Genomic DNA, 24,497 nt, shown 5'->3' on the forward strand with positions numbered 1-24,497 from the left:
GAGTCTCGGAGTTAGCAGCACTCTCAATCCGGAAGGATCTCTGTCTCTTCAGGGACACCTCGGTGGTCTTGCGGCTGGATCCGGCCTTCATCCCCAAGGTGAACTCCTGGTTCCACCGCGCCCAGGAACTCATCCTACCGGACTTCTGCCCCTGCCCGCGCAACAGCAGGGAGAAAAAATGGCATTCCCTCGATGTCCGCCGCGCCCTTCACATCTACATTAACAGGACGGCGGTCTTCCGTCGCACGGAGGCGCTTTTAGTGTCATTCAACCCGGCCTCCATGGGACTGAAGATCTCAGCATCTACGGTGAGCAGATGGATTAAGGCCTGCATCTCTTTAGCGTATGAGCTGAACACTAAGCCTCCTCCGGGAAGGATTCTCCCACACTCCACCCGCAGCGCGGCCACAACGGCGGCCTGGGCAACGCAGGCGTCGGTGGCAGATATTTGCAGAGCAGCAACCTGGTCATCGGTGACGCCCTTCATCCGTCACTATAGGATAGACGCCTACAGCTCTGCAGAAGCATCCTTCGGTCGTAGGGTGCTGCAGACGGTGGTGACAGAGGAGGACTCTGGAGGCACTCAGCTTCCCGCCCATGGGGTTTAAACTTGGGTATATCCCATTAATGGATAGTGGGAGCAGCGCACAGGAAAATGGACGTTGTCTTACCTGAACGTCCCTTTTCTGGGCGCTGCGTACACTATCCATACCCTCCCTTCTCTTTTTTAGTTGGCTCTTGCCAGTAGTGGTTTGTTGTTTACAGTTGGTTCATTAAAGTTATGTTGCTTATCTGACACGGTGTGGTCTCCCATAACTTCGTTCAGACTGGAGTTCATGGGATTGAGGGGCGTGGCAGGGCAACAGGAAAGGGAAATTGAGCTCTCACTCAGTTATTGCCAAAGGCTGAAGAAATTAACCCATTAATGGATAGTGTACGCAGCGCCCAGAAAAGGGACATTCAGGTAAGACAACGTCCATTCTAGAACATGCATATCTTCTCCGACACCTGTTTCAAGATTACAGCTTTTTATAAGCAATTGTATCATGCATGTGCGGGATAGAAAGCTTAAATAGGAGAAGGGGCAGGCAGCACAGGTACCTGCAATTGTTAATCAACAGTCTGCTCTTCCATAGATAACTGCTTTTGCCATAAATCAGCAATACTCACAATCAGAGGACATTGCAACTAGTTGTAAATGCAAGCTGGTTGCCAAGTGCACGAATTCTGACCATGTTATTAGATAAATGGTTGTAAGTCAAGGATTACCTGTAGAACAGAGAGATGGTAGATTGCATAGGTGGAGCCTAGATAACTGTATTTGTAGGATGCTTTAGTTTGCAGTCTTAAATAAGCAAGTGATTGGACTTGATGCTTAAATATCCCCACTGTGCTCTAAAATTTTATGATTCTTTTTTTTAAAAAAACTTGAAACGTAAACAGTGTAGTAAAGAATAAAAAATTCTTTTACGCTTTCAGTTAGTGTGTTTCAATTAAAAATTAAGAATTGCAGATATTATATTTTTGCATTGATAGGTCTACTTTATTCATTTTTTCTCTGTCTCTTCCTCCCTTTGTCTGTTTCTCTCTATCATATACAAACATAAAGACAACTTTAATCTTCAAGAACTTGGATAGAGTAATTTCTTGTTAAAATTTCATAAAGGGTCATATTTCTCCTTTGTAAATTTGATAAATCATATGACATTGGCAGCTCTTTTCAGGCATATTAGTGAGAATTTGGAAATCCTATTAATGTTTCAAAGATAGAGTAAAACCAGGATTCCTTCATCAGAGGAGCTTTAATCAAAATACTTTCCATTGTTTATCACAAGGGCAACTCATTTATAAATAGTCTGTTTCATGATTAGCATAATTTGTTCATACTACAGTACATTACATTCCTGGTTGTCTTTGTTTATTTAGTTGCAACTGTTAATTGATAGTTGAGTGTTCATTCAAAAATACCAAATAATCTTAAACAAAATTGGTTCAAAATATGTATATCTTTACCAGAATTAGCAGAAAATATCTTTCTTTTTCTTGGAATACAAAGATCTTAATCAGTACAAGTGGCCCTATTTTATGTCAGTTCGACATCTAGTAAATTCTGCTTCATGCACATTTTTCTCTTTAGGACTTTTATGGCATTTTAGTATTACAAAGGATAAATTCACCTACCAGTGAAAATAGGATATCTGTGGCCAATTTTGGACTCTATAACCGGTCAATTTCAACAACTTTTTAATCTTTTTTTAAAAGAATCCCATCCATCAACTTGAAATTTTTGTAACTTCATTTTTTTCTTCTTTTTAATGTTCCATTCTTTGAAGTATAGAATAAATATTTGTACTCATTCATTTCCTAGAAAATCATACAACTAAGTCATCTAAGTGATTGCATACTGAGAGGCTCTCAGAACTTGGAGCTTGAATACATAGAAACAAATAATGCAATAGAAAGTGCTTATTCATCTGATGAATGAAACTAAGAGCTCCTTAGAGAGCCAGAATGTAACATGCTTTCAGCAAATCAGCAGAATAGAGAAGTCAGAAGTAATTCAAATATGCATGCACAAATGTAGTATATTCTCAGGTATGATGTACTTACCTTTCCACATAGAAGGAGCATTTGATAAGGGTTATTTAGTTAATGGCCATTTAAATGTTGCTTGAGAGTGCAATAAAGTGAGGTTAAAGCTGTAATCATATGCATAAAAGTAAACAAAACAAGAAAAATGTATTGCCTTAAAAAGAGAAGTCCACATGTCTATTCCATCTGTGACTTTTTTTCTAAATCCTTTTTAAAAAAACATTTTATCCAGAAATGGTTGAGTTGAAAGAGTAAAAAATTGGTGTTCCCTTTGAAAATACAGGTTGTTGTGGTCCACCAGCGGCCTGCGGAGCTGGCAGCAGAGTTGGACAGTGAGGAGGTTGGGAAGGAACATGGGCCAGTCCTAGAGTCTAGGGAAGACTCGGACAAGGGCTCTGCGTCGGAGGCAAAGAAAGGGCTATCTGGGAGGTACGTGCTGCCTCCAAGCCTCCAGAGTCGGACCTCAGTGAGGCAGAGGAACAGGGAGATCCTGTTCCGAGTGCGCGCATCTGGGAGTAGGGCTTGGAGATGATTGGCTCCTCCCATAAGACTTAAAAGAGGAGCAAAGGCACGTGGGCCTTTGCAGGAAGCAACATTATTAATTCTGTTCAGTTTGAAGTCTGAAGCTCTGTTTGATTCTGGACTCTGTGTGGCTTTACCAATTAGGTCTTTGGCAGTGTGTCAAGGGAGATAAAGGTGGGTGATTATCAGCCTTATCCCGAAGGACTCTTTACAACTATTTGGGACTCATCTGTGAATGAACAGAAGTCACAGCTGTTGCAATAAAAAAGGCTTTTGGGACTACTTGTGTGTTTTTCTGACTCAGGAAGCCTAGGTCAGAACACAGGTAGTCCTCAAGTTACGAATGTAATGGAGCCTGCCCATTCCATTTATAACCCAAGGATTCGTGGGAGTGAATCTCATATCTTGAATGAGATCACTCCCTTTTGCCCACGCATTCGCTAATCAAATGCAAGGCTCATTAAGTGCACATTATGTATTTCAGGATGGGTAGGCCATGGGGGAGTACTGATGTAACAGGCCACCTGCCTAAGACCATCCAAAGCCTCCCAGACCCACTGAAATATCTTATGTTCCCCAAATCGCTTTCCCCCCTAACCTGCCGTGCCAAGTCACTTATCTTGTGAAAATCTAGCAAGCAGTCCCCACCAGCCTCATGCGCCCCGCTGAAGCTCCACTTGGCCCTCTGCTGGCTTCCCCCGGCCCATTGCAGGCCAAAATGGAGACTCCAGGGGCTGGATCCGAGCTCCATTTCAGTCTGCAATAGACCTGTGGAGGCCCACAAAGGGATGAACGGAGCCTCGGAGGGCCGGATCCAGCCCCTGGAGGCTTATATTCGGTTTCTGGAGGGTCCATTTTGGCCTGCAACTGGCTGGGGGAGGCCCACAGAGATGCTGCAAGATTCATAGTTGTGCTGCAAGATTTGTAGTTTAGGGCCTCATTTGGAAACACTAGGGGGCGCTGATCACGTAACTTCAAACATTTGCTAAGGGAATGCTCGTAACCCGGGTATTACCTGTATAAAGAGAGGCTGGATAAATAAGAGCTTCTAATTTGATTGATAACATTTCAAAACTGTCCATACATCTAAGATACACAGTTATTAAATTCTTATTGAACTCAGCCCAGGATCCATATGTATATCACAACAATATTGAGTACAAAATTAGTAATTTTTTATTTAGATGAATGCTGCCATTTCTACTATTCAAGTATATGACTTTTTAAAGAGTCTTGACCAGTTATGTAGGTAGTGACATCATGATAAAAATAGTTCTGGCACATGTAACTTTTGACTGGAAATCTGTAGACCTGAAGCCATAATTTCTCAATATTACCAATCTTTCCCAAAGATTGGTCTTTCCCAAAGTTGCCAATCAATTGTTATTTTTATTGAGACCAGAGTGTGAAATTACCAAATAATGGGAAATAATAATATTGACTCTACTTATTTTAATTTTAAATAAATTTAAATCAATTCAAATCTATCTTTTGTCTTGTCCAAAGCTGCTTGTCTTGTTGGAATGTAGCCCAGAACATACATTTCTAGTGAAGACCATTAAGAATAAAAATGTCAGTAGAAATGTGATAGAGTGATGAAGCATTTTAGGAAGAAATAATCTTTATTTTATATGGTGGAATGTATTTAATCTTATGTAAGCCCAACTGAGAAATAATGCTACTGAAACGAAGGAAGATGTGATACAGAAATAGAGCTTGGTAAAATAGAACCTTGAATTCTCTTTGGTTTTGATATTTGACTCAAATTTGGCAGCTTGGATCATGTTTATGGATCCTGGTTTTTAATTGATGTGATGTTTGTCCCATGTAGAATTAGTTGCAATTGTTACAGTTGATTTTGTAGACTACATTGTTTCTTTGGGATGGGACAAACTCACATTAATTAAAAACTAGGATCCATGAACACCAGCTGGCAGTCAAATGCCACAATCCCAAATCCTTAATCTCTATCCATACTGACACCAAACAGCACCAGTTAAATTGGAGGAACACAAAAATCATCAGCCATGCTACCACCTGCCACGCTCATGAGTTCATTGAAGCCTTGCACCCCACAAGCAATTCCATCAAGAGAGACATTGCCCTACAACCAGCCTATGAACCCCTCAGAATCCAAATCAACTGCACAGCCAACCAAAGACACCACCAACCCTCAACCAGCCTACACAAGCTCCCAACAGAACTGTAAAATCTTGTTAAATCCTTTTTTTCCTACCCCATCTTGGGTAGGAAAAAGCATTGGAATATCAAAAACCTATTCATTGAAAGGTATATTACTTTCAGCCACCCAGTCTTTTTAAAATAGGTATATAAATAGACTCCTCTTCTACAATTTAAGAATGCCTTTATTCTAGTGTAGTAGTAGTTGATGATGTTATTGTAATAGATATGTGAAATCACAGCTGCCAGTACTTCAGCTATTGGCCTTCATCCACATCAAGTTCTTCCCAAGAACCGAAGATGTATCAGCATAGTATATGTGCGAATTCAAGCGGTGTGGCTTTTTGTAATTGACAGATAGAAATTTTGTCAATGTACTGATTTTCTAAGTGTCTTATGTTGTTAATTATAATCAGTTTGTGTTATTTTCTTGCACAAGCTGACAATATGGTCTGTTTCTTCTGCTTCTTTGCACAACCTACTGGCATTTGTTGAAACATTTGATGATTTTTCAATTCTGGCCTTGATTGCATTAGTTCAAATAGCTTGATCTTATGCAACCAAAACCAAGTTTCCAAAAGAAACTTCAGTTTCCTTTTTTAATGTTCTTATTATAAGCCATTTCTTGAAATGTTGTTGTTAATATTATTATTATTATCGTTGGCCACATAGTCACTTGTTTAGACTGAATTTGGCGTTTTTATCTGCTTATCTTCTCAGTTGTTTTTGTTTGATGGTGTTAAAAGTATCATATAAACTGTTCCCAGTAAAACTGACATTTGCAATTGATTGATGGTCAATGCCAATGGTGTTTAAGTCTTCAAAGTGGTGTTCAAAAAACTCCAGAAGTTTTGAGATTGTACACAAGGTGCCTATTACTCATTGGTACTATCTTTGCTTTATTTAATAACATTTAATATTATTTCTTTGTTTTCAGCCTTCATGGGTTTGTGATGCATAAAAAAGTTCTGAGTTCTGTAGTCCATTTGTCACTTGATGTCCAGAAACTCCAACACTTAGGAACTCCTTGTTGAGCTGGGCAAAGAGTGATTCAAAATGGGTTTATGGAAATTATGCCCAACCATATTGCTTATGGGAGAGGCATTCTTTCTCCAGATCCTCTGATGAGATCTATCCAACATGGCTGAATCTCTGTCATAGCTCTTTTTGTATAAAGGCTTTTCTGCTACTTTGGACACTTTATGAATATTATATTCATACATTAGACACATTTGAATATGCTTCAGACCAGGGGTGAAATGCTCCCGGTTCGGACTGGATCAGGTGATTGGTAGCAATTGTGGCAGGTGGTTCGGAGAACCGGTAGCGATGGCGGCACAAGGCTCCGCCCACCTGCCCGGGTGTCATTACTTCCTGCTTTTAAAAGGTTTTAAAAAAGGCTCTTACAATTGTGCGCCACAGCTGTGATCATCAGAGCCTTTTTCTTACCTTTTAAAAGTATTTTTCTCGGGGACTTTCTCTGCCCTGAGACACCGGCTGGGGCACGTCTCCCCAAAATCCTCATGCCGCCTCTGTGGCTGCTTGCTGCTTTTGCACTTAAATTTAGCGCACTGCACAATGGGGGAGATGGCATCCCCTCCTCCTCCTCCTGGAGCCCATTACGACGCAGAGCATTGGCTGCAGCCGGGCAGCCCGGCCAGTGTCTAGGCGCGGAGAAAAGTCGTGCGTCTCCCAAAAAGGGCTGGAAAAAGAGGCAAGTAGAAAGGCACTACACTTCCACTCTGGAATATGGAGTGAGTCTCCATCTGCCACCATCGCCCTTCTCAGGACAAGTGAGGGGGAGGGAAGGGTGAGGAGGGAGCAGCCAGCTGACAGGGAACCATAGCACAGGGACAAAAGAGCTTCATTTATCTGGGAACCTGAAATGACTCTTGATTTAAATCATACGGTAAAAAACACCCAAAGAAGAAAGAAGAACATCAGCAAAAAACCCCCAAACAAACCCAATCCTCACCTGGTTTTGGAAATGGTTTAACAGGGAACACGCACACATGCACGTACGCACGCACACGCACGCACGCACACAAATGAGAGAGGGAGAAAGAAAAAGATGAAGAGAGAGATGAGAGAGGGCTGCCTGCTGTTTCCTGCTACAGTCGGGCAGCGAAAGAGAGAGAGAGAGAGATTCAGCTCCGTCTGCTCCCCTCGAGAGAACCTTATGGCGCTGTGCTGTAACAGCCTGACAGTCACTCCTTTTGCAATGCAAGGTTTATTTTGCTGTCTTTCCAGAGACAGAAAGAACGTGGCCGAATTTCCTTACAGTTATTCCCTGGGGGTGGGAAGTGGGGGTGGAGAGTGGGAGGGAGGGAGGGAGGGAGGAAGAGAGAGAGAGAGAGAGAGAAAGGGAAAGGGAAAGAAAGAGGAAGGAATTTTTGGTTTTTACCCCTGGTTTGTACAGAGGATTGGCGGTGGGGAATGCATGGCCCTCTGGGATAGAGAGTGGGGCAAGAGAAGGCTCTGATGCTCGCTTGGGTGGCAGAGGGAAACTCAAAGTGTTGGGGGCTTCAGAAGGGGCAGAATGTGCTTCAAAATGTACAGCTCCTGGTTCTAACAGTGAGTGATGTCAAGTTGGCCACGCCCACCCGATCACATGACCATCAAGCCACGCCCATCAAGCCACGCGCACAGAACCAGTAGCAAACATTTTTACATTTCACCTCTGCTTCAGACACATTTTGTAAAGACCTAATTCTCTGAAGAAGTTTAACATTATGGGAAAAGTGGAAAAAGGAGAAGATAAGGGACGTTGGACTTACCGTGATACGTTCCTTCTCGTAGTGTAAAATGGGAGGTGCCAGTCTGGGTATTCCTTGCTCTAGCTCTATGTCCTGAGCTGAAAAGTTCTGAAGATCCGCCTCCCTGGTGACGTCTCTTCAGTTTTGTCAGCGAAGCCAAAGCGAATGGTACGCAGTCCATGCCAATGTACGCAGACTGAAAGATAGAAACAACATGCTCCACCAGGGGAGCCAGTCCAGGAAGCCACAAGCAGGGTGGGGAACATATCACGGTAAGACCAACGTCCCTTCTCCATAGTGTAGAAATGGGAGGTGCCAGTCTGGGATATACCAAAGACTGACCAGCCCTAAGAGTGGGAGCTGTCCTGGGCCGACGACTCCGGATCTTCATGAACCCGCTGCAGTACCCTTCTCCCAAAGGCCGCCTCCGCCGAAGCGAAGGAGTCAAGTCTATAGTGACGGATGAAGGGAGTGGGAGAAGTCCATGTGGCCGCCCTACAAATGTCTTCCACCGACGCCTGAGTAGACCAGGCCGCAGTCGTGGCAGCACTGCGGGTGGAGTGAGCTGTTATCCCTGGAGGCACCGGGAGAGCCTGAAGCTCATATGCAGATGAGATGCACGTCCTAAGCCAGCGTCCCACCGTGGAAGAGGTCACCCTGTGGCCAAGAGTCGACGGCTGAAAAGAGACAAAGAGTGCCTCTGTCTTTCGGAAAGAAGAGGTTCTAAAAATGTAAATACGGAGGGCCCTCTTCACATCCAAAGTGTGCCAGCTCTGCTCCAAGGCGTGCCGAGGCCGAGGACAGAAGTCTGGCAGGATCAACTCCTGTGCTCGGTGGAACAAGGAGTTGACCTTAGGAAGGAAGGCAGGGTCCAGCCGCAGAACCACCCTGTTGGGATGAAAAATACAGAGGTCTTTCCGCACCGATAAAGCCGCCAACTCTGAGATCCGTCGGGCCGACGTGACGGCCACAAGGAAAGCTACCTTACACAATAGGAGACGAAGACTAGCCTCCCTCAAAGGTTCGAAAGGTGCCTTAGTCAAAGCCTGGAGAACCTTAGCGAGATCCCAAGTGGGATAACGGTGAAGAGGCGGCAGTCTTAAATTAGTCGCCCCACGCAGAAAGATCTTCACCCTCGGATGGTTAGCGAGGGAGCCCCACCTCCCAAATGTCAAGACAGTGCCTAGCGCAGCCACCTGTCACCGTAGAGTGTTAGTGGAAAGTCCCATGTCCAACCCGTCCTGTAGGAACTCCAGCACCTCCACCACTGATGCTGAAGTCGGGCTCAACTGTCTGGAGGCACACCACCCGGCAAACCTGTTCCACATTGCCTCATATATCCGCGTGGTGGAGGGCCGCCTGGCCGCCTGCATAGTCCTGATGACCCTGGTCAGAAAGTTCTCCCGCCTCAAGAGGCCCCGCTCAACCTCCAAGCGGCTAACTGCAGTCTCTGCGGGTCCGGATGCTGAACCGGGCCCTGGCTGAGCGCGACTGTCCGGGGGGATCCACCAGGGAGTGGCGACCGACAGGTCGACCAGGTCGGCGAACCAAGGGCATCTGGGTCAATAAGGGGCCACTAAAACCAGTTCCGCCCCCTCCAGTATCAACTTCCGAATGACGGCCGGGATTAGGGGTAGGGGAGGGAATGCGTAAAGGAGGCCCCTGGGCCACGGGGTCTGCAGAGCGTCCACCCCCGCCGCTCCTGGGGCAGGAAACCGGGAGAAGAAAAGGGGGAGTTGTGTGTTCGCTGGGGAGGCGAAGAGGTCCACTACCGGGCAGCTGAACCGGTCGACTATCTCCGCAAACAAGTTGGGATGGAGCCTCCACTCCGAGGGATCCACAATGGCTCGGCTCAGCCAGTCGGCTTCTACGTTGTCCGTCCCTGCGATGTAGTCCGCTGTCAGAGACAGAAGGTGAGTCTCTGCCCAAAGACAGAGGGTCTCTGCCTCTCGCATTAGAGGCCCGGAACGAGTTCCCCCTTGCCTGTTGATATGGGCTTTCGTCATCGTATTGTCTGTGAGAAGGAGCACATGCTGCCCCCTCACCTACGATAGAAAGGTCTGAAGAGACAGGCGGGCAGCCCGGAGCTCCAACCAATTGATCTGATGGAATAGATCCTGGCAGGACCAGCGGCCCTAGGCCACCTGAGACCCGCAATGGCCCCCCAGCCCGTCAGACTGGCATCCGATGTTACTATCACCCTGCGGGGTTCCCTAAAGAAGCACCCCTTCTGGATGGCCCCCGACGTCCACCAGGTCAGGGATCGTAGGACCCGTGGGGGAACCTGAACCCTCATTTTGGATGAGCTCGTTCCTGCCTTCTGAAAGGGGAGCAAGAACCACTGTAGTGGCCTTGCATGGAACCTGGCCCAGGGAACTATGTTCATACAAGATATCATTTTCCCCAACAATTGGGATAGCTGGGCTACCTGAACTGTCTGGGATCCCTGAATAGACAGAATCAGCGACCTGATACTGTCCTGCCTGTCCGGGGACAAGAAGACCTGCCCCGCTAGCATGTCTATCAGGGCCCCTAGGTGAACTAACCTCGTAGAAGGTACGAGATGACACTTTGCCAGATTCACCGAGAACCCGTGGTCCCTCAGTACCTGTATTGTCGTGGCCAAGTCCTGTTCCGCTCGCCGCTGGGAGGACCCTTGTATGAGCAGATCGTCGAGGTAACACTGAATTCTGATGGGAAGAGACCTGAGATACGCCGCCAAAGCAGAGAGAATCTTGGTAAACGTCCAGGGGGCGGAGGCCAGCCCGAACGGCAAGGCAAGATATTGGAAGTGACGGCCTGAATAGCAAAACCTCAGGTATTGACGATGCTCCGGCTGAATTGGGATGTGGAGGTAGGCTTTGGTCAAATCTATGGAAGCTAGGAAGTCTCCCTCCCTGATTCCAGCTAAAATGGAATGCAGGGAATGCATTTTGAACTTCCTGTAGATGATAAATTCGTTGAGGCTTTTCAAATTTAAAATTGCCCTCCACCCTCCCGAGGCCTTTGGAATGACAAATAGGATGGAATAGAACCCGCGCCCCCACTGCCCCCGTGGAACCGGCTGAATGGCCTGGATATCCAGCAAATGCTGGATAGCCGATTTCATGAGTTCCCACCTGAATGGGTCTCCAGAAACAGGGCAGCAGAGGAAACGCCTCGGAGGAGATGAAAGGAATTCGAGGGAGAGCCCTGCTCTTACTGTCTCTCTCACCCAATCTTCTGTAGTTAGGTCGTCCCAGCGGTCCGCAAACAGGCTGAGCCTGCCCCCAAGATGGTCCAGCGACGGATAGTCACTTAGATCTCCTGGCCCCTCTGCCACCGGAGCCCCTAAAGGGCTTGTTGGACAACTGTTGGCGACCCCGGGGAAAGACTGATCTATCTGCCTGATAATTAGGCCTGGAGGAGTGAAAGGGCCGTTGCTGACGGGGAAAGCTTGGCCCGGCTCCCCCCTGGCGGAAGGAGGGCCGCCTATAGTAAGGGGATGAACGGAAATCCGTTCGCCTGCTCTGGGACGGGAGGACCTTCCTCTTATCCCTTGTCTTGATAAGTAGGGGATCTAAGGCTTGTCCAAAAAGAAACCCCCCTTCAAAGGGAGCGGAAGCCAACTTCCACTTGTTCTTCCCGTCCATTCGCCAATGACGTAGCCAAAGCATACGCCTAGCGGTGACTGACGAAGCCATGGCCCTGGCAGAGAACCTGGCAGCTGCTAAGGTAGCGTCCACCGTGTATTTAGCTGCAGCCAAAATCTTAGAAAGGTCTTGGTGGGCCCGGACATCATCTGGTGCCAAATGGCCTTGTAGCTGGCGAAGCCATCTGACCGACCTCTGGTGAGAAAGGATGCTGCCGAAGAAGCTCTTACAGCCCAGGCATCCGCCTGGTGCACACGACGAAGAGCCGTCTCCTCTCGCCTATCCTCTGCCTTTAAGGCATCCTCTGCATCAGGTGGTAAAACAGAAGAAGAGGTGAGAGTCGCCACCGGAGCATCCACCTTTGGAACCTCCAGCAAGTTAAGCATGTCCGCATCCACTGAAAACAACTGGTTGTCCAGCCCTGAGGCCCTGGAGGGAAGAGCTGGGGCTGCCCACTGTCTACGGATCATGTCCAGAAACATTCCCGGAATGGGAGTAGTATCTGCCTCCACCGCCTGTTCTGTGAAAAAATAATCATCCTGCTCTCCAGTACCCGAGGTACCAGAGAGTGCTAGGTCAGGGCCCAATCGAGCAGTGGCCCTAGCCTTAGTCAGAAGTGGCTTCAAAAGAGCAGGATTAAATAAACCTTTGAAAGCAGGCCTGGGTGGTTGGATCTGATCCCCATCCGAAATCTCTCCCTCCTCCAGATAGTCTTCTGCATAGTCAACTAGTTCAGAAGGGGAAGGAGAGACCTGTCCAAGGTAATCCTCAGAAGGGGCAAGATATCCCTGGGACTCCACCTCAGGTCTAAGGGCATACATTTGGGCAAACATCTGTGACTGAAGCTGCATCCCTTCTGCAAAGCCTTGCCTAATAGCCTGCTCCACCCAAGACTTCATGGAATTTTGAACATCCCGCTCCCCACCTTCATCCTGGTGAAGGCCAGCCGCTGTGGGGGTATAGGTGGCTTCTGGGCGCTTGCTGGTCCCAGAAGGCTCAGGACGTTGCTGGGGCTCGGCCTGCAACTCTGGAGACCAAGCCCTGGATGGCCCAGCCAAGGAAGGAGAATGGACAGTCTGAGGGACAGAATCTTCCACAATCTGAACTGATGGCTGAAGCGCAGGCACAGTGGCTTGAGGAGGGTCAGCAGCCGTATTAATGGCAGCAGCCTTTGCAAATTCTCTGTCCAAGGCATGTTGTCTAACTTGAGCTGTCTTTTCCTCAGCCTTGGAATGCCCGGGGCGAGCTCTAGCCTTGGCCTTAATTTTATTAGCTGCAGCAAGGCTGGCAGTTCGTGGCCTAGAGGCCCTACCCTTGTCAGGTAGAGGTGACCAGGAGCCCTCAGCAGAGAAAGATGGTTGCCTGTCAGCATCCCCCATGATGTTAAGTCAGATGGCAATCACAGGAAACCAAAATCCAAAGACTCTGCAAAAAGACAACAAAAGAGAGGAAAAAAAAATAAAAAAATAAACGAAATAAAATTATTCTGGCCTAGAAACAAAATACAAAATGGTTCCCGGGTCTCAAAATGGCCGCTCCTCAACTGCCACAGTTCAAAGAAAGGCCCTCTCTATAATCAGAAGCAATATCAGGTCAGGCCGCCAGGCAAACCCGCAGATAAAAATGCGCTGGTCAGAAATCCACACTCTTCTCTGCTTCCCAAGGAAAAAAACACCAGCTTTGTATTCAAAGGTTGCCAGGGGATCACAGCCGCCTGGACTAATTTGCGCCAAAAAAATTGCGCGGGGACGAAGGCCGCCACGACTTACAGGCCGCCATTACCAACCAGGGTGTAGCGTGGCCCAGCGCCCGGCCCACACACATCAACCAAGGTACCTTGTTTCAGACCACCAGCCAATTCCGGCTGGTGCGGCTGCAGCAGGGACAGAAAAGCCTCAAACCGGCAAATAAGGCCAAAAAACACCACTCCACCTCCCAGCTGACGAGCGGTGATCAAAGGGACGCCGCGGCCCTTCAAAATGGTGCGCGCAGCTCCCACGGCTGTCTGAGAAGCCTGAGAGGCTTCCGAAGAGTATTTGGAGGGACCGGGGCGAAAGCCAGCCAGCTAGCCCCTCACAGCCGCCCACACGCTAAGGCAGATTGAGGGGAGAACAACAGACACCCCCCCCACGCTCAATCCAGAAACTGGAGAGCTCCCCTTTGCACAGTACCTGCAATCAAGCAATGAGGAGAAAGCAGCTTCCAAAAGAAAAAATTATTAAATAGAAAGAAAAAGAAAGAAAATCCAGAGAAAAAAAATTATTTACACTGGCTCAAAGCTCAGGAGCTAAAAAATTTGCGACCATGAGCTGTGCTGAGCTGAAAAAAACTGAAGAGACGTCACCAGGGAGGCGGATCTTCAGAACTTTTCAGCTCAGGACATAGAGCTAGAGCAAGGAATACTCAGACTGGCACCTCCCATTTCTACACTATGGAGAACAACCAACAGCAGCAAGACTCAATTACGGTGGCAATGGGTGCACCTTTTGAATACTTGAAGGGTAGGTTGGGATGTTTTCCTGGAGAAAAACTTTCTATGTAGTTACTAAAGTTGATATCAACTTTATGGCACATAATCAATAACTCAATGTAATTCTGTTGGAAATAAGTACATAGCTGTAATTGAGAATTTTTAATCAACTTTCCTGAAACAGTATACCTTAGCTTGCTGAAAAAATTCACTGCTGTCCTCTTTCTTTCCCTAACAGATTTTATTGATTAATGGTTGGAAATAAGGTTGAGATAATAGTGGAGAAAATACAGGCTAGTTACAAGTAGTTCAAATTCTATGATTGAAGATAGGTAATTGCACAATAAAAGCCCACTCTGGGAGCATAATAGCTACAATTGCCTTGAATTTTTTTCTGTTAGATTATATTTGGACACCAGGGACCAGTTCCATGGAGAGAGGTATTTCTGTGGACCGGAGGGGGCATGGTTGGGTATACTGCCTGCATCCTGCGGATGCTTATTTTCACGGCCCAGTATTTGGCATGCTGTGACCTGGTGCTAGTCCATAGACTGGGTGGGTGGGGACCCCTGTGTTATATAAACTTACAGTAGGCCACATATTTTAATAATTTTCAGAATCTCTTCAATTAGAGATAGATTAGTCTATCCCAGTGATGGCTAACCTTTTCTGGACTGAGTGCCCAAAGCACGCGCCTGAACCCCCAAAATGCAACGACCTCCCATCGACCCGTGCGCTCCCACAGAGAGGGCCTCCTCGAGGTGCCATCAGCCAGACAGTGTAGGCTGGTGACCCCCAGGGGGAGAGCCTTCTCTGTGGGGGCACCTACCCTCTGGAATCAGCTCCCCCCAGAGATAAGGAGAATCCAAGACCTCAGTGCCTTCCGTCGCGCCCTTAAAACCCATTTATTTAAACAAGCCGGGCTGGCTTAAGATGAAATTTTTAACGGTTTTTTAAATGTTTTAAACGTTTTTAATTGGTAAATGAGTTTTAATTGGGCCAAATTTATATATCTTTTAATTGTTTTTAATATTTGTTCTGCATGTTTTTTTAATCTGGCTGTACACTGCCCTGAGTCCTCAGGGAGAAGGGCGGTATAGAAATCCAATATAAAATAAAATAAATAAATAAACACATATGCATCCTCCCCACATTCACCCTGCCCCCATGCATGTACGCACAACCTCCCCACACACACCTCACCCTCACGCGCATGTGTGGCAGAGACCCGAAGACCAGCTGGCCAGCGGGAGACATGTGCGCCTGCGCAGCAGAGCTGAACTGGGACGATGGCTCACGTGCCCACAGGGCACTGCGTGCTACCTCTGGCAGGTGTGCCATAGGTTCAGCATCATGGGTATATCCTATAGTTCTGAACTATAAGAAATCTACTTTGAATGTTAATTTGGTGTTAAACATCACTTCTGATTGTCTAGAACAGGGCTGTCAAACTCACAGCATCATGGCGGCATCACGTGATGTATCGAGACTTTTTCCCCTTCACTAAACCAGGCATGGGCGTGGCCAGCACCTGACTCCTGTGGGCCGGGAGTTTGACAGCCCTGGTCTAGAATATATGGACAATGCATCACATATTCATTTTATTCTTGTGGAGTTTTTTTAACCTCATTTCCACAAACTTGTTCTCAAAGTAATATACAGAAAATGACTTGATGACTAAAGGACTGCAAATAGTACAATAGCAGCAATTCACATTCTTTAATACAACAGAACATTGAGACCATAGTAATAATTATCTACCATCATTGTTATTGTCTGATTATGCAAAACTTTTTTTACATGTGATAAAGTATATAATGTGTATAAGAACATGTGGAAGTATCTCAAAGAGAAAATTATGTTGAAAAAGTAACATACGCAGCTATAACAGAGCAGTAAATTTTGGCTTAAAATTGAAATCTTATAGAACCTGTGCTATGGTGCTTTATAATATTTTTTAAAAACTAAGTAAACTTATTTTCTTAACTAACTTCCTTAGTCACCAGTTTTTTCTAGTGTAAGATACTTTAGCTCAGTGGTTCCCAACCTTTTTTTGGCCATGCCACACTTAAGCATCTCTAAAATCCTGATCCCACCGCCCGGTGACATATAATACTTACTATTCAAAAAGTGAACTCCTACTCATGTGGAGGAAGCCTAAAAGGCCATTAACTTGGTTTAAACAAGGTTTCAAATTGCCCCCATTAAAAATCAAATTGCCTCCCTTTGGGGCGTAGGCCCCACGTTGGGAACCACTGCTTTAGATTTTTTTTCAAAGCTTAAGTGAAATCAAGATCTAATATTACCATGAGGGCAAACCTATGGCATGTGTGTCCGAAGTGGCACGTGGAGCCATGTCGCCTGGCATGCACGGGATTGTCCATTCCTCTTCTGGGTTTCTGACACGCATGCACGCATGACAATCAGCTGGCCTTTGTGTGTGCGGCAGTGCCGAAAACTGGAAGAGCTGGTCTTCCATTTTCCAGCGGGAGCATGCTCGCTGACCAGCTGATCACCATGCGCGCCAGTAACCAGAAGACTAGCTGGCTGGTGCGCATGCACGCAGCGGAAACCGGAAGTTCATTTTCTGGTGCGTGCATGGCCCCTGGCAGCTACTCTTCTGGGTTGTGGTCCCGTGCGCTCCCTTTTCGGCACTTGGTGCCGCAAAGGTTCACCATCACTGTAATATTCATTCCAGATTATGTTTTGTTTATCAGCCAAGTTGCCACAGAACCAGATGCTGTTAAGACCAAGATATCCAAAATCGCTTAGCTGGCTTCTACGCCTAAGAGAAAACAGAAGCCCCCCATTCCTGTCAGCATTTTAATTTCTATACCACACTGGCACTTCAAATTTAAAAAGAACATTGTAATGCAAATTTGAATACATACTACTATTTGTGTGTAAAAATTCAAAATAAGAAAACATGTTTTCAGAAGAAAATATGACTGCAATACTATAGGTGCAAAAGTTTAGACACTTCAGAGAATGTCAGAAAACTTTGTAATATATTCACTGGCAGAAGTGAAGCTTTTATTGTAGCTAGTTTAGAAAAAAAAATTGTTGGGTGTAATGTTTTTACTGTTCCTTGCAGAAATCTGAGAAATAATCTTAGGTCTCCTTGGACTGAATTTTTGAGATCGCTCCAAAGATTTTCAATAATATTAAAGCCTAAGGACTGTGAAAACCATTCCAATACTTTTATTGTTTTTTGTGCAAGTGAAATTGGCATTGATGATAAATAAATGATTAGACATTATCTTTTTTATTATTGTTGTTGTTATTTTCTGTTTTGAAGTTTACATTCTACAGTCTTGTGGACTAAGGTAACCTCTAAATTGTATGTATGCATCTATGTATAAATAAAATAGGCACTCATTGAAACATATAGTTTGATCAGGAGGGCTTAAACGTTCTACAGCTTTACCATCTTTAGGTATTGTGTGCAATGATATTCCTGCTAGATTCACTTTCCCTGATTTCTGGGTTTGTTATTTGCAAATCAGAGAACCAATAAGAAAGGTGATGGCCGGGTGTTGGCAACCCGTGGCTCCAGAGCAGCATGTGGCTCTTTGACCCCTCTCCTGCAGCTCCTGCTGACCTGGTCGGGCAACATGCTCTCTGCCCTGAGAAGGCACATGTGTCTCTGCAGAGCCACGCAGCTGAAGCACTCCTAGTGTTTTCTCCGCACTTCCTACATCTGGCTGCTTTTTGTGATTCCGTGTCCTTCACGGGCAGCTCAGCACCAGCCGCAATCTCCTTTATGTCAGCTCAGGAAGGAGGGGAACGGGGAGGAGCAGCTGCCACCACTGGATGCAAGAAGGGAAGAGCTCTGGCTCCCCTGTGCAGCCCAGGCTCTCCTGTCCTGTGCAACATGGCCCGTTACTCACCTCACTGCACAGTGGAGGGAGCAGGAGGAGAAGTCACCATCCCTGCTGCCGCCATGATTGTGGGCCAGGAGGGTATCCCATTGGGTGCGGGCACATGTGAGAGACAGATAAGAGAAAAGGGGAGAAAAAGAGAAGTAGAGAAGCAGAGCCAGCCACAAGCGGAGGTGACGGGCAAAGAGGATCACCTCTCTCTATGATTTTTGTCCTTCGTTTGAGATCTGACAGAATTGGTACTATCTGGTTCCTGTTGCTTCAGCAATGCAACTAGTAGAACTCAGAAAGCATATTTATTTATTTAACGAAGGAAGGAAGGAGAGAAAGAAGGGAGGGAGAATGGGAGGGAGGGAGGGAGGAAAGAAGGAAGGAAGAGAGAAATGAGAAAATGATGGAGGGAGAGAATGAGAGAGGAAAAAGAGAAACAAGGGAGAGGGAGAAAGAGATGAGAATGAGGGAGGGAGAGGGGGGAAAGGGGGAGAAGGATGGAGGGAGAAAGATGAGAGGGAGAGAGAAAAAGAGATGAGAAAGAAAGAGATGAGAGGAAGAAAGATGAGAGAGGGAGGGATAGAGGGAGAAAGAGAGAGAGAGATGAGGGAGGGAGGGAGAGGAAGAGAGGGAGAAAGAGGGAGAGAGAGACAGAGATGAGAGGGAGGAGAGAGAGAGAGAAAGAAAGACACAGAGAGAGAGAGATACCTGTTTCCTATAGAAAAGAAAACACCGGGAGCCACAAAACCTGGGTAGGCGTGGCTGAGAGGGGTCATATGACTGGGTGGGAGTGAGTGACATCAAGATGGCCACGCGCACCCAGATTTTGTGGCTCCCGGTGTTCTGTTTTCTGTGGAAAATGGGTCCAAATGGCTCTTTGAGTGTTTAAGATTGCGGACCCCTGGTGATGGCTACAGACTGATTAAATAAAATCAGGAATCATAGTTTAAAGCAAATTTTTAATTTGATAATCTCGCAAAATGGGCTTAGCTCTTCTAATAAATAGAATTTGTTCTCTGCTTGTGTAGCAATTGAACATAGTTCATACTAAGTGAGAATCTTGGAGTCACATGTTCAAGTGAGTACAAATTGCAACGATTTTATTCTGGAAGATTAGTATAAAGCTTGCAAACTTTCATTTGCAGAAATTTTAGCACATAAACCTAAATATACCATGTTTATGTTCATTGCTATAATTCAACAGACCACTTTAGATAATAGTTCCTACTTCCCCCTCTGGGCAGCAGTAAGGACTTGGACAATGAACCAAGGATAAATTCTTAAACTCTGATAAATTGTACTTCTTTTAGGAAAATTGAAATGCCTTTCCTAGTTTATGATGTATTATAAAATATAAACTCCATTATAACTCCAAACATTTTTGCTAATATCTGAAGTTGATGATAACGGTTGAAGCTCAAACATATTTGGAACAACGGCTGCTATTAATGAACTCTAAGAACTACCGCAGCTTTCCTCATTCTCAAATTTCTAGAAAATTACTAACAATATCTTGCAATGTTTCCATAAACAGAGGTTTATTCCTAGTTCTGCTTTCTTTCTATACTGGTGACATTTTCATTTGTTGATATTGCCTAGTGAAAATCTAAATGAAGTTTTTATTGATGAAAAATGTCTTGCTTGGAAAATTATGCATAATTATGACTATAATTGTAATTACAGATTAAATTATGCAGGCTTCAGTTATAATTGGAAAGAATTGTTTTGAATCAACACTTTTGCTATTCATTAAAGTAGCCACATTCTTCACAGGTTTTGTGTGAATTTAAAATGGCACTGCTGTAAGGAAACTATTTATTAAGGCTAATGCTATTCTTCAGGCAGTGACATCTTTTTTTCAGACTCATGCAGAAATCTAAAAAAAGGGGGGGTGTCTGGTTACTTAAATGAGCAGAAAAACTCTGTGCCCATATAAAGTCCAAAGCATTTATCACAAGTCTTCTGATATGTATAATATGTATGCATTTTCCTTAAATAAGTTTTCTTGGCACTTGCAAGAATCTAATCCCCACATCCTATTCTGAGGCAAGTAGAGATTATGAATAGGATATGGAATTTGAATGAAATGAAAACATACCGGTATTTGTTAACTAATTTAAATGAGCAATTAATTCCTAAAAAGGTATTTGTGAAGATTGTTATTAAAATATCAACACAACAAAACTAATCATAAAGCAATTTCTTTCACTAAACAACATGCTTCAAACAAAATTCTTTCCTAGTCCACATTTCTAAAATGATTATATTGTGGGACAGACATAAAATCAAGAGGAGAAAAAAATCTGTATGTGTTTTTTTGTTTTGCTTACTTGTTATAAATGATGCAATTGTCAAAAAGCTATTAAAGGATACTTGGGACTTTGACCACAACAGTATTAATGGAATAGACCTCATATTACTGATGATTCAGTCATCTGTCAGCCAGATAAATGAATTAGTGTAAGAGGTATTCTAGTGAAGAAATGTAGCCTGTGGAGCTTTCAGCTAATTATATTTAAGTTGTTTAGTACTGCTGGGAAGCAGAATCCAAGCAAATGCTGAAAGCTTTCATGCAACATGTCCCATTAGAGTTTGTGTTCAGAAACTCATTATCTTTTCTGGTTTATACTGGATGGATTCTAGGAACCTGACGTGAAATGGAAAAGAGCAATAAATAGTAAAAAAGACATTTTAATTTAACTTCCAATTCTTTCCTGAATCAGCAACTATTGGTTTGCATGATGTGTCTGCTATTTCTGCAGTTAAAGATAATTGTGCTTTAACTTGATTTGTTATCTCTACAAAGATAATTGTGCTTTAACTTGATTTGTTATCTCTACAAATCTTTTTCTGCTATCAGATATATATCTATATATCTAAAGAAGAATATGATTTGATCATTCTAAATTCAGATTAAGAACAGGAGAGTGCTATAGGATCCAGCCATTGTCAAATTCCCAGATGACACTTAGAGAACATTTGCATGATTATTTAATTGCTGCCTTTCTTACATTATCTGACTATTATTATTATTATTATTATTATTATTATTATTATTATTATTATTAAAATTTATATGGCTGCGCAACTCATACTCGGTAACTTCAGGTGGCTTACAAGGATAGAATGATAACTATTGTTATCATTATTTATATTCAGCATTGTGATTTAATATCATTTGTGAATAGCCTACAATGTGCAAACAGCAAACAATGATTAAAAATAACTGGATCATTGTATGACATTCAGAATCCTCTAGATTTAGAGTTGTAATTTAACTATCACCAAATAAGACAGCCAAACATTGAAGTTTGTTTAGTGTAGCTTTTGCCTTCAAGATAAATTGAGAGTAAGTCTCTTGGATTTTCAATTAATATATTTTGTCTCATTCTCGCACCTTTGTTATACTTGGAAGAGACGTATATGAAGAAAGATTGACATGTTTTGCACAGTTAACATCCTTGAAAACTCTAGCAGGACTAACAATTCTTTAACTTCCAATGGTTGACTTGCTAGTTTTCTCCATATCCTTTGGCTGCTATTTTTTTTCCTGTTAATGGTTTTTGTTACCACATATTTCTTAATGGGAAACATTTAAACTTTGTGCAATTGTAAAAATGTATGAAGTACTTCCAATGATATGAATCTTGCCTCTACTTCCCTTTCCCTGCTATGGTAAAAATACTGTCAAGCCTGGCTAATTCTTATTTGAAAGTATGGCAAAATAGCTTTTAAAATATCATCCTTTTGATCAATCATGGGTTTCAGGTCTTATAATTATAATTTATTATTTTTAATATGTTTTAAATTTATTGTAAAATATATTTTAACTACCTCTTTTAAAAAGGAGTAGCTTATATATGTACATTTGTTTCTATTTCTGCACTTTAGACTGACAAATCAGAGTAATTTGTGATTTGCAATTAACACTGCATAAGGTGACCTAAGAAGTAAAATATATAATACGATGCCATGATAATAATTGTATATTCTAATTGTCATAGAAACTAAACAATCGACCAAAGCTTTTATATACAAGTAGTCCTCACACTAAAAGAATATTCTTTTAGCAATCATTGAAAATTATGACAGTACTGAATGAAGGGACTTATGATCTGTGCCCAAAGTTAGAGCCATTGCAGTATCCCCATGATGGTAATCTGGACACTTGGCAATCTGTACACACTTAAGAAGGATTGCAGAAGGGTTGCCAAGTGCCCTGCTATCATGTGATTGTTATTTGCAATCTTTCCTGCTGGCTTTCTTAGAAAGTCAGTGGAGAAGCCAGCAGGGAAGGTTGTAAGCCACTGCTTCCTCATTGATTCCTGGGGACTGCCTGAAAAAGGTCTGTCCAGAAACTCAAGCAGAAATCTAAGTGTGGGATTTGGAACAGACTTTTTTCAGCCAGCTTCCTTGAGAGAAAAAGAGCTATTTGGCAGAGGCACAGTTACCATTTTTGCCTCAAAAACAGTAATTGTAAGAGGGGCCTTGGAGTCTTAGTCAATGATCAGTTAGATATGAGCCAGCAGTGTGCTGCAGCAGCCAAAAAAGCTAATGCAATCCTTGGTTGTATAAACAGAAGCATAGAATCAAAATCACATGAAATATTAGCACTGCTTTATAAAGCCTTAGTAAAGCCACACCTGGAATACTGCATCTAGTTTTGGTCACCACATTACAAAAAAGATGTTGAGGCTTTGGAAAAAGTGCAAAGAAGAACAACTAAGATGATTAAAGGCCTGAAGATGAAAACATATGAACGGTTGCAGGATTTGTGTTTGGCTAGTCTAGAGAACTAAAGTGATGTGGTGGCTCAGTGGCTAAGACGCTGAGTTTGTCAATCAAAAGGTTGACAGCAGTTCAAATCCCTAGTGCCACGTAATGGGGTGAGCTCCTGTTACTTGTCAGAGCTTCTGCCAACCTAGCAGAAAGCACGTAAAAAATGCAAGTAGAAAAATAGGGACACCTTTGGTGGGAAGGTAACAGCGTTCTGTGCGCCTTTGGCATTTACTCATGCCAGCCACATGACCACGGAGACATGTTCGGACAGTGCTGGCTCTTCGGCTTTGAAACAGAGATGAGCACTGCCCCCTAGAGTCGGAAACGACTAGCACATATGTGCGAGGGGAACCTATACCTTTTTAGTCTAGAAAAAAGAAGGACTAGGGGAGATATGATAGCAGTATCCCAGTATTTGAGAGGTTGCCACAAAGAGGAGGGGGTCAACTTATTTTCCAAAGCACCAGAGGACAGGACAAGAAACAATGAATGGAAACTAATCAAGGAGAGAAGCAACCTGGAATTAAGAAGAAACTTCCTAACAGTGAGAACAATTAACCAGCTTGCCTTCAGAAGTTGTAGGGGTTTCATCGCTGGAGGTTTTTAAGAAGAGCCTTGGAGCTTTGCTTGATATGGGATTATTACTTGGAACCCTGACAACTGGTCAGCCACATGTCTGAAATGGTATAGGGTCTCCTGCTTGGGCAGGAGGTTGGACTAGAAGACCTCGAAGGTCCCTTCCAGCTCTATTCTGATTGATTGATTGACTGACTGATAGATTGACTCTACCCCACGTGGGATCTGAATCAATTCCGAAGGCAGCTTTTTTAGGTTTGTTTTCTAACCCTGTCCTCCTTATTTCCATATTCCTGTTCTATTTAAAATTGGACAACAATGTTATGTCTCTCCAGAACCATAGATATCCGTTATTTGTGCTTTTCTGGGCTCTGATTCATGAAGTATTTTGAGTTGCAGAATTTGGGAATTGAACTTTTACACAGAAAGCATCTTTTTATAATACAGTGTTTCTCAAATGAAACCCAATAGTATGACTTGTTTCTTACTGCACCAAATCAAATCTTAATCCATATAGCCACATATAATCCAGTTGATTTTGTGTACTGGTAGTCCTAGTTTAACAACCACAATTTGGACCAGCAACTCTGTAGCTAAATATATGTGGTTGTTAAGGAAAATATCACATGACTGTGATAGCTTTACTTCTTCATTTCCATGTTACTGTTAAGTGAGACATCATGTAACCGCAAGTTGCAATTTTACTGCCAGCTACTCCATTGATATTGCTTGTTGGAAGCCGACTGTGAGGTGTGCACATTGTGATCACGTGACCATGGGATGCTATGGTCACCATAAACTTAAACCAGTTGTGAGTTGAAGCAACCTGAATCTTAAACACATGACCATAGGTATGCTATGACCGTTGTAAGCGTAAGGTCCAGTCACATTTACTTTTTTAGCAAGTCATAAACTTCAAACAGTTGCTAAACAAGACAGTTGTTAAGCAAGGGCAACCTGTACTGCATTAAGCTATGCCTTGTTTCAACTATTTTTCTGAAAAGGCTTGGTAACCTGTTATGCTGAGCCATAAACTAAGGCTCAAAACCAAGGACGTTATGTACTTAGTGTGATGTGTTAGCCAAATGACTGGTTGGTAAGCAGAACTACTGGATTT

General features: G+C 43.9%; 1 protein-coding gene across 2 annotated transcripts in view; it reads left to right on the forward strand.

Moving 5' to 3' along the window:
• Positions 1–24,497, forward strand: part of TBL1X (transducin beta like 1 X-linked) — a 167,757-nt gene that overhangs the window by 62,659 nt on the left and 80,601 nt on the right. The window lies entirely within an intron of this gene.

The sequence above is a fragment of the Pituophis catenifer genome, unplaced genomic scaffold (assembly GCF_029215685.1).
Source record: "Pituophis catenifer annectens isolate HBS135680 unplaced genomic scaffold, rPitCat1.0.hap2 SCAF_4, whole genome shotgun sequence".
Classification (NCBI taxonomy): Eukaryota; Metazoa; Chordata; class Lepidosauria; order Squamata; family Colubridae; genus Pituophis; species Pituophis catenifer.